Source organism: Oncorhynchus nerka, linkage group LG20 (assembly GCF_034236695.1).
Source record: "Oncorhynchus nerka isolate Pitt River linkage group LG20, Oner_Uvic_2.0, whole genome shotgun sequence".
Taxonomy (NCBI): Eukaryota; Metazoa; Chordata; class Actinopteri; order Salmoniformes; family Salmonidae; genus Oncorhynchus; species Oncorhynchus nerka.
In genome coordinates this window covers 20,515,738-20,527,034 of record NC_088415.1, presented here as the reverse complement: position 1 = coordinate 20,527,034, position 11,297 = coordinate 20,515,738, and positions in this window count along the sequence as shown.

The window sequence follows — 11,297 nt, the reverse complement described above, 5'->3', positions numbered from 1 at the left end:
TCTGTTCATCAGCCGTTAGAATGTGGGCAGCGCTCCTTGGAGACCGAACGGGAGCACCCAGTACTGTTGTCGAAAACGCCGTGTTCTCCCGGGAGGAGGCTGCCAACGGTACCTGCCAATAACCTTTGGTCAGGTCAAGGGTGCTGATGTACCGGGCCTTTCCCAATCGGTCGATGAGCTTGTCCACCCTCGGCATGGGATATGCGTCGAACAAGCTGATGTCATTCACCCCCTGGAAATCGTTACAGAAGCGGAGGCTACCATCCGGTTTGGGCACCAACACGATGGGGCTTCACCATGCGCTGTGGGACTCTTCCACAACCCCCATCCTCAGCATAGCCTCCACTTCCTGTTTCACGGCCTCCCTTCAGGCCTCCAGAATCCTATATGGTCTCTTTCATACCGTTTCCCTGGGCCGGGTACGGATATGGTGTTCAATAAGGGTCATGCGGCCCGGCTTCTCGGAGAAGACTGCCCTGTTCCGATCGATGAGCTCCCTGAGCTCTTGCTTCTGGGCCAGGTCGAGGTCCTCATTGCTCGGGACCTCCACTGGTACCGTTGGTGTCCTGGGTCCCGACCATAACGGCCAAGGCTGTCCTCTCGTGCCACTTCTTCAACAGGTTCACGTGGTAAATCTGTTGGGGTTTCCTTCTCCCCGGTTGTCGTACGCGGTAATTGACAGGTCCCAGCTTCTCGTCCACCTAGTATGGTCCGTGCCATGTTGCCAGGAAGTTACTTTCGGCCGTGGGGATCAATACCAACACCCTGTCTCCCATCTGGAATTCTCGGGACTGGGCTCCCTGATTGTAGACCTGGGCTTGGGCGCGTTGGGCCTTCTCCATATGTTTCCTCACGACTGGCCATATGGCTGTCATCCACTCCCGCATCGTCTCCACGTGCTCTACCGCGCTGCGTATGGGGGTCGGTTGAGCTTCCCACACCTCCTTGGCGAGGTCCAGTAGGCCACGTGGCCTCCTCCCGTAGAGGAGTTTGAACGGGGAAAACCCAGTGGAGGATTGGGGTACTTCTCAGATTGAGAACATTAGATGGGGTAGTAGGTGGTCCCAGTTCTTCCCGTCCTGCTCCATGACCTTCTGCAGCATCTGTTTGAGCATTTTGTTAAAGCGCTCGACAAGCCCATCCGTCTGCGGGTGAAAACGGAGCTCCAGATCTGCTTGATCTGCAGGAGGGCATACAACTCTTTCATGAGGCGGGACATAAACTCTGTACCTTGGTCTGTCAGGATCTCGTTCGGGATGCCCACACGGCTAAAGAGGTGGAACAGCTCCGGGGCGATTCCCTTGAATACCGCCGCCCATAGGGGAATGTCCTCGGGATACCGGGTGGTATAGTCTAGTATTATCAAGATGTGCCTGTGTCCTCGTGCAGTCTTTACCAGGGGTCCAACTATTCTTAATTTGGAAATGGGGGTATCGCCAGTCACTCACCCCCGGAAGTAGCTGTCCATCCACCGCTATCACTTGGGTGGCGGCAGCTTTCAAATTCGGATCCTCACACTGGGCCGTCCCGAATTGTCTCCTCAGTTGGTCCCCAGCAGGGTTCTCGACTGGAGCCTCGAAATCGAGGAGGGGGAGGCTGGAGTCCTCCTCCAGGGGTTCCCTAGGGGGTTCGGGTTCCGGCGCCCCCTCTGACTCTGACTCTGGAGCCGTAGACACCTGCTGGTTAACTTCATGGTGGCAGGGGGCAGTATTGAGTAGCTTGGATGAATAAGGTGCCCAGAGTAAAACTGCCTGCTAATATATGCATATTATTAGTAGTATTGAAAACCTGAGAAAAATCCAACCAGAAGGTGGGAAATCTGAGGCTTGTAGTTTTTTTAACTCAGCCCCTATTGTAGATACAGTGGGATATTGGTTATGTTGCACTTCCTAAGGCTTCCACTAGCTGTCAACAGTCTTTAGAACTTTGTTTGAGGCTTCTACTGTGAAATGGGACCGAATGAGAGAGGAATGAGCCAGGTGTCTGGCAGAGTGCCACAGGCTCTGAGGCACGGTCACGAGAGAGTTAGCTCTCGTTCCATTGCAATGGAATTCTCCGGTTGGAACATTATTGAAGATTTATGATTAAAAAAGCATCCTAAAGATTGATTCTATACTTAGTTTGACAAGTTTCTACGGGCTGTAACGAAACTTTTAAAACTTTTCATCTGACGTTCGGCTGGTCCTGAATGCGCTTTTGGATTTGTTTACCAAACGCCCTAATAAAATAAGCTATTTGGACATAAATGATGGACATTATCGAACAAAACAAACATTTATTTGTGGAACTACGATTCCTGGGAGTGCATTCTGATGAAGATCATCAAAGGTAAGTGAATATTTATAATGTTATTTCTGACTAATGTTGACCACCCAATATGGCGGATATCTTTTTGGCTGATTTGTTGTCTGAACACTGTACTCAGATTATTGCATGGTTTGCTTTTTCCGTAAAGTTTTTTATAAAAAATCTGACAGAGTGGTTGCATTAAGGAGAATTTTATCTCTAATTCCATGTATAACACTTGTATTTTCATCAACATTTATAATGAGTATTTCTGGAAATAGATGTGGCTCTCTGCACAATCACCGGATGTTTTAGAACTACTGAACGTAGCGCGCCAATGTTAAATGAGATTTTTTTTTACAGAAATATGCACTTTATCAAACAAAACATACATGTATTGTGTAACATGAGATCCTATGAGTGTCATCTGATGAAGATCATCAAAGGTTAGTGATTAATTTGATCTCTATTTGGGCTTTTTGTGACTCCTCTCTTTGGCCGGAAAAATGGCTGTGTTTTTCTGTGAGTTGGTGATGACCTAACATAATCGTTTGTGGTGCTTTCGCTGTAAAGCATTTTTTAAATCAGACTGTGGCTGGATTAACGAGAATTGTATCTTTAAAATGGTGTAAAATACTTGTATGCTTGAGGAATTTTAATTATGAGATTTTTGTTGTTTTGAATTTGGCACCCTGCACTTTCACTGGCTGTTGGCGAGGTGGGACGCTAACGTCCCACACATCCAAGAGAGGTTAACCGTTGCTTCCGGGCCGCACAGGCTATTGGTCGTCCCCGCTCTCTTATTCGGCCGGCTTGTACCATCTTCCTCAACTCTTGCCCCCATAAGGCCGCGAACAGTGGACAATCCCGTCCTACTAGAAGAGGTACTGGCAACTCTGGCACTGCACCCACCGTCATCTGGCAGCTCCCTTGTGGCTTCATGATGATGGTCCATACTGTGGGATACTGCTTTGTGTCACCGTGAACACAAGAAATGGACATCTCCCTACCCCTTTCGGTCTCCTGGTTCAGCAGGCTCGTGGTTAAGAGCGTAACCATACTTCCGGAGTCCAATAGCGATTCTGTGTCGTGTCCATCCACCTTCACCGGGACCATGGGTGCAGGTGATTCGGGGTGCACCCAACAGGAGGTAACATAGTTCACGGCATGACCCGCCTCGCCGCCGGGGCTAGCTGATGGCATCGACTCCTCTCCAGACAGGAAATTCCAGGCAATGTGTCCCCGGGAGCCACACTGAAAACACCTCCTTTGGTCTCCATCTACCTGGGGTCATCGGGGACGGGTCGGCCCTACCCCAGCCGTTTCTCCACGGCTTTGCGGTCCTTTGGCACTGCCGACTGTCGGTTTGGGGTACCCCGCGGTGGGGCTGTCCTTCCGTCCCCTCGGATGGGTCGCCGATTTGTCCCGGCTCCCACTCAACAGGGCCTGCGTGTTATGATGCATCTCCACGGATTCCAGGAGGCCCTCCAAGGCCTGGGGCGCACATAGACTCGCTGCCCTCTTCATGTCGTAGGGTAGCGCCCGTGAGAAGCGATCCAGGATCACTTTGTTGAGGATGGAGAGGGTGGATATGTTGGTTAGGAGCCATGCCCTGGTGATGCGCAGTAGGTCGCTCATCTGTGCTCGGGAGGATGCATCGGCTACGAACCTCCAGTCGTGGAACCGTTGAGCCCGATGGGCCAGGCTGTACCCGTAGCGGGTACAAGTCGTCCATGCTGACACTGCGTAAACGTCAACACTGATCTGACCACGTTATCAGATTGCCCGCATTCTCCACTACTTGTGGCAGACCAGGGGCTTTGGTCGAGACGTTTACCCAGATCAGATATGGACAGAGAAGGATTAGCTCAGTTTCAAGGGTCTTTATTTAAATAATATATCAAAAAGAAAAGGATAGGTCTCCTCCATGAGACCCGTCTTCGGGGTTCCGGGTCTGGCTGTATCCTGTCGGGCACAAAACTGAACTCCCTCTTGTTACATCTGCAACCGTCAACAATAGCATGGTCCTTTCTTCCCCCACCCTCTCTGTGTGTTGCCCTTCTGGCAGCTTTATGGGCCTCGCACAGCTGGTGAGCAAGCCGCCCTTGATTACTCACCAGCTCCCAATCAGCCCCAATTAGTCCTGGCTGGAGAGCTCGTCGAGACCTGGCACGTCCAGCAGATGGAGCCATCGCCTCGTGATGTATACTCCATCTGTTACCAGGCCTCGATGAGTCTCCCCCTGGTGGCTGACCTGCTGTACGCCACAATATTTACAATGCTTTCGGAAAGTATTCAGGCCCCTTGACTTTTTCCACATTTTGTTACGTTACAGCCTTATTCTAAAATGGATTAAATAAAACATTTTCCTCAGCAATCTACACACAATACCCCATAATGACGCAGCGAAAACAGGTTTTTAGAATTGTTTGCAAATGTATATAAAAAAAACAGATAGGTAGCCTAGCGGTTAGAGCGTTAGAGCGTTGGACCAGTAATCAAAAAGTTGCTGGATTGAATCTCTGAGCTGACAAGGTAAAAATATTTTGTTCTGCCCCTGAACAAGGCAGTTAAACCACTATTCCCCGGAAGGCCATCATTGTAAATAAGAATTTGTTCTTAACTGACTTACCTAGTCAAATAAAGGTTAAATAATAATAATAATTTACATATGTATTCAGACCCTTTGCTATGAGACTTGAAATTGAGCTCACATGCATCCTGTTTCCATTGATCATCCTTGAGATGTTTCTACAACTTGATTGGAGTCCACCTGTGGTAACTTCTATTGAATGGACATGATTTGGAAAGGCACACACCTGTCTATATAAGGTTCCACAGTTGACAGTGCATGTCAGAGCAAAAACCAAGCCATGAGGTTGAAGAAATTGTCCGTAGAGCTCCGAGACAAGATTGTGTTGAGGCACAGATCTGGGGAAGGGTAACAAAACATTTCTGCAGCTTTGAAGGTCCCCAAGAACAGTGGCCTCCATCATTCTTAAATGGAATAAGTTTGGAACCACCACATTGAGACGCTGCATGCAGAATTCTGCAAAACATCCTCAATAATAATTTTGCACGCCCAATTTTTCAGTTTTTGATTTGTTAAAAAAGTTTAAAATATCCAATAAATGTCGTTCCACTTCATGATTGTGTCCCACTTGTTGTTGATTCTTCACAAAAAAATACAGTTTTATATATTTATGTTTGAAGCCTGAAATGTGGCAAAAGGTTGCAAAGTTCAAGGGGGCTGAATACTTTCGCAAGGCACTGTACAAGTATCTTATACCATTTTAAAGATAATCTTGTTGTTAATCCCACCCACAGTGTCCGATTTCAAATAGACTTTACAGCGAAAGCACCACAAACGATTATGTTAGGTCAGAGCCAAGTCATAGAAAAACACAGCCATTTTTCCAGCCAAAGAGTGGAGTCACAAAAATCAGAAATAGAGATAGAATTAATCACTAACCTTTGATGATCTTCATCAGATGACACTCATAGGTCTTCATGTTACACAATACATGTATGTTTTGTTCGATAAAGTGCATATTTATATCAAAATATCTCAGCATACATTGGTGCGTTATGTTCAGTAGTTCCAAAAACATCCTGTGATTTTGCAGAGAGCCACATCAATTTACAGAAATACTCATTATAAATGTTGATGAAAATACAAGTGTTATACATGGAACTTTAGATAAACTTATCCTTAATGCAACCGCTGTGTCAGATTTCAAAAAAGCTTTACGGAAAAAGCAAACCATGCAATAATCTGAGTACGGCGCCCAGAGACCCAACAAGCCAAAAAGATATCCGCCATATTGTGCAGTCAACAGAAGTCAGAAATAACATTATAAATATTCGCTTACCTTTGATGATCTTCATCAGAATTCACTCCCAGGAATCCCAGTTCCACAATAAATGTTTGTTTTGTTCGATAATGTCCATCATTTCTATCCAAATAGCTACTTTTGTTAGTGCGTTTTGGAAACAAATCCAAAGTCAAGAAGCGCGTTCACTAGGAGCAGAAGAAATGTCAAAAAGTTCCGTTACAGTCCATAGAAACATGTCAAACGATGTATAGAATCAATCTTTAGCATGTTTTTAACGTAAATCTTCAATAATGTTCCAACCAGAGAATTCCTTTGTCTGTAGAAAAGCAATGGAACGAGAGCTACCTCTCACATGAACGAGCATCACAAGCTTGTGGCACTCTGCCAGACCACTGACTCAGAGAGCCCTTATGAGCCCCTCCTTTACAGTAGAAGCCTCAAACAAGTTTCTAAAGACTGTTGACATCTAGTGGAATCCTTAGGAAGTGCAACATGACCAATATCCCACTGTATCTTCAACAGGGAATGAGTTGAAAATCTACCAACCTCAGATTTCCCACTTCCTGGTTGGATTTTTTCTCAGGTTTTTGCCTGCCATATGAGTTATGTTGTACTCACAGACATCATTCAAACAGTTTTAGAAACTTCAGAGTGTTTTCTATCCAAATATACTAATAATATGCATATATTAGCAACTGGGACTGAGTAGCAGGCAGTTTACTCTGGGAACCTCTGGGCACCTCATTCATCCAAGCTACTCAATACTGCCCCCAGCCATAAGAAGTTTTAAGCAAGCTGACCCTGGGGCTCTGTTCACAAACACAAACAGACCCAATGGATGGATAAATAGAGAGGGTCAGGTAAAATATAGCAGAAGGAGAACCAGTCACAGGAGCCTACACCCTTAGAAAAAAGGGTACCAAAAGGGTTATTCGGCCGTCCCTGTAGGAGAATCCTTTTTGGTTTCAGGTAGAACCCATTTTGGTTCCGGGGAAAATTATTTTGGATTCCATGTATTTGGGGAAAGGGTTCTACATGGAACTCAAAAAGGCTCTACCTTGAACCAAAAACGGTTCTTCAAAGGGTCTACCTATGGGGACAGCCTAAGAACCCTTTTAGGTTCTAGATTTTTTCTAAGAGTGTAGGAGCAGGAGTCTGCCTGTAGGAAGCAATAGGATATTTTCCCCTGATGTTGCTAATGGAAGTTGGATAGATTGTCAACAGTAATATCACACACAGAGCATGGGGAGAAAAGACGTATTGGTTCCAGTGAGAGTCTCACATATTAACCCCCCCATCCCACCCCAACAACAACACCCCTACTCCCCTAGTCTCACATACTAACCCCCCATCCCACCCCAACAACAACCCCCCTAGTCCCCTAGAGTTTCACTTACTAACCCCCCCAACCATCATACCCTAACAAATAACAACCCCCCTACTCCCCCTAGCTCAATAGTCTACTCTCTCTTACCCTCCCAATAAGTCTCTTGGAAGGAAATGTGGTGAGTTAGCTGATTCCTAATCCGCTCCCCTTCTCGCTTTGCGCTCACACATCAAGAGTCAGATTGATCTGTGCTATCACATGGAGGCCCTTTGACTGCAGAGCAATCATGCTCTGTAAGACCTGTGAGAGGAGAGTGTGTGTGTGTGTGTGTGGTGGGGGGAGAGATCTGTTTATTACAATCAAGTGAAGCCATTTACATGTGACTCACTTGTCCCCTGTGTATCGAGGGAGGTGTAATTGGCTGGAAGACAAAAGTTTGCAGATTGATTTCAGTAACACGCCATACTTTGAACCGTAACCCACAAAGAGATCAAACACAAAAATCGTACCCTTAGAATTGTAACAGAAGCCATATGCACAGCTGAATGTGGTATTGTTATATTAAGAACAAGGACCAACAGACTACTAATCGTTATGCACATTAGAAGAAGGATGATAAGTCAGGGCTCTTGGCAATCGTATCATTCGTGAACAGTACAGTATAGTTATGTCATTATTTAATGCTATATAATGTTAGATAATATTCTCTCTCTCGATCTCTCTCGAACAAAGAGTCACAGATCCAGTTTAGTGACAGGCCACTGAACTGTTATAGACAGGTTGTTTCCCTGTCTTAAAATCACATTTATGCCCATCAGGACTTGCATTAGCCTTTGAAGGCCTAGTCATTCTATGGTCAGTGGTCTGCTATTCATGTACTCTATCATATTGCTTTTTAACGGTGAAGGGCAACTGTGATTCCTGTCAGTAGGCAGATGATTACTGTTTACGGTCTAGAATATTGTCATTTAGATGGCATTTGTTGGCACTCAATAAATGACAAGAATAAATGCGTATTTTCAAGGTCAGTGTGCGTTTGATGCATATTGGGTATTGCTGTCATAGTTTGAGGATGTGCTGCCTGTCTGTCTGTGAGATATCATTCTGCCTCCAAACTGTCCCTCCCTCTTTCTTGCGTCGTTCCCAGCTGAGCTTATGTCCTATTTAAAAACATAATAATGTGCTGGCTAATATAACCAGCCACTCACATCAACTCAAAAAGGCCCTTCTGAGCCAATAACTGTCGATTAATCTGGAATAACTCAATATAAAAAAGGATGCTAATTTTTAAAATATATATAGTGTTTCTAAAGAGGAAACTGAACATTTATTGACGTAGTAGGGCAGGGGTAAAGTGAGAACAAACCTAGATAGAGTACAATGTGTAATACTTTCATTAATAAGTCATTCATAACCGTTTATAAGTAATGTATGTACTATTAATACATAACAAGTGTTACTGGATGTTGATTTGACAGTAAGACCAAATGGGCACACTAAGGGCAATGACCGACCAGCATGAAAACAGCTTCAATCTGATAAAACTGACTAACTGAACCTCGCTCCCAATGAATTGCTGCACTGATCAATTAATGAGTGTCTTACTAGTAAGTGATGTCCCACTTGACAGAACAATCAATAGCATTATTCCTGGCTAATAAGGCAACAACGTCTCCCATGTCTGTTTGACAAGCCCTGACCAGCTACACAGCCACAATTTAAGACACCTTTTCCTTCCCCAGAATGGCTTGTTAAAATAGAGAAGTCTCACTACAGACAATTGTGCAGTTGCTCAAGTATTCAGGAAGCATGTTGAGATATTGTGTACCATGGTTTTTAGTGCACTGCTATGAGCTTACTTTTCTGATGACTTGGAAAGTCAATGTGCACCACAGGGAGGGTTTGCCTTTAGACCTATAAAGAAGATAGTGACAAGTTTCAACATCCACATCGTCTTTGCACCTTCTGACCTCCCAAAGATGTGTTCACTCAGCCAATAACTGCCTTTCTGTGATAGTACATATTGATCATGCATGTATTGATTTGCACAGCATTCTATGCTTGTTATCATCTCTCAGAGCAGATACAGGTAAACCAATGTCTTGATAGTGAATATGACTTCATCTGGACATTTGGGACTTTTCCCCCACAACCCCAGGAGAGTCCTATAGATCGATTAACAAGTGTGTTTAGTGGTGAGGTTTATAGGAAAACACCTATTGAGTAACCACAATGGAATGTTTGCATAATTAGTGAAATGGCAAGGCACTGACCATAAGCACCGCCCAAAACTTAACTTAAAAAATATGTAAGTATTTCCTCATGTTCTTTGACAACAACAGCCGGACATAAAGCTCAACCTTTGGACATAATGGTCAACTTGTTTCTCTGTCTATAGGGATTTTCCAGAGGAAGGGATGATCAGGGCTGACAAGTTGTTTGATGACAAGCAGTTGATTTCAACCTAAGAAACCTAAGAGTCTATATTAATATCCATAGTATATATTAATATCCTTAAGCAACCTTTACCCTTTAACTTTGAAAATAACAGAAGAGATTTCATTTCCCTCTGACATGACAACAGAGAGGTGTCAAGTATTTTATGTGAGGTAAAAAAAAAACGACTTAATTGATATTCTTAAAAAGGGGGTGGGGTCATTTAGCTATTTGATTTTGAATTTTAGGCCCCTTTAAAATAAGTATTATAAAAAATATATATTTGGCCTTTACTACTACAGCCCATAGTAATGCATTGAAATACACATTAATAAATGGCAACAACAAAAAAACAGGATATTTTTTTATCATAAGGAATAAGGTTTTGATTGAGACACATCCCATGTAAATAAACAGATATCTTGAAGCTTAAACTAGCGGATTTTGATGTGGATTTTTCATTATGTCTCTTAGATTGATGCACGGTTGCGTCAATAGACTCTTAAGGATTTTAAAGGGGTCCAACAGTAGCTTTCATTTTCACATCATGCTCCTCAATTATGAAGTACATAAGTGTTCCACTCAAGGACTCCCAGGCTAATTTAAGTACAAGTGCACCTCTTATTAAGTGCATGTTCAAAGTCATTGTGCAATCATTCCTAGTCACATTTGAATAAAACATACAAATCCAAAATGAGGTGTGTTATGTTAGATGCTACTAAAGGCTGTACGGTTAAAAGCCCCTTGTTAAGTCCTCTTACAAAGCATCCGCAGACTGTATGCAGCCAGGCTATGTGATAACTTGTGATCGAATCTCTAAGCAAAATAAAACAATTAACTTACATTTCATAGATCAATAGATTTATCAAAAAAAGGATATGTATTCAAATAATGTTGTACCAACATATATCTTTTTCTCAGACTATAGTGTTGCAATAATGTTACAAACTTGGTGCTTAAAAGGTTGAGGATAATTATTTTATTTCATGTAGATGCAGTTATGGAATTATGGACCATTTTACCTAGACCCTGTCAAAAACAAATTAGCAGTGGTGTAAAGTACTTAACTAAAAATACTACTTAAGATGTTCTTGGGGGTACCTGTACGGCAGCGTAGCCTAGTGGTTAGAGCGTTGGACTAGTAACCGGAAGGTTGCGAGTTCAAACCCCCGAGCTGACAAGGTACAAATCTGTCGTTCTGCCCCTGAACAGGCAGTTAACCCACTGTTCCTAGGCCGTCATTGAAAATAAGAATTTGTTCTTAACTGACTTGCCTGGTTAAATAAAGGTAAAATAAATAAATAAAATTTATATTTTTGCCAACTTTTACTTTTACTTCACTACATTCCTAAATAAAATAATGTACCTTTTACTCCATACATTTTCCCTGACACCCAAAAGTACTCGTTACA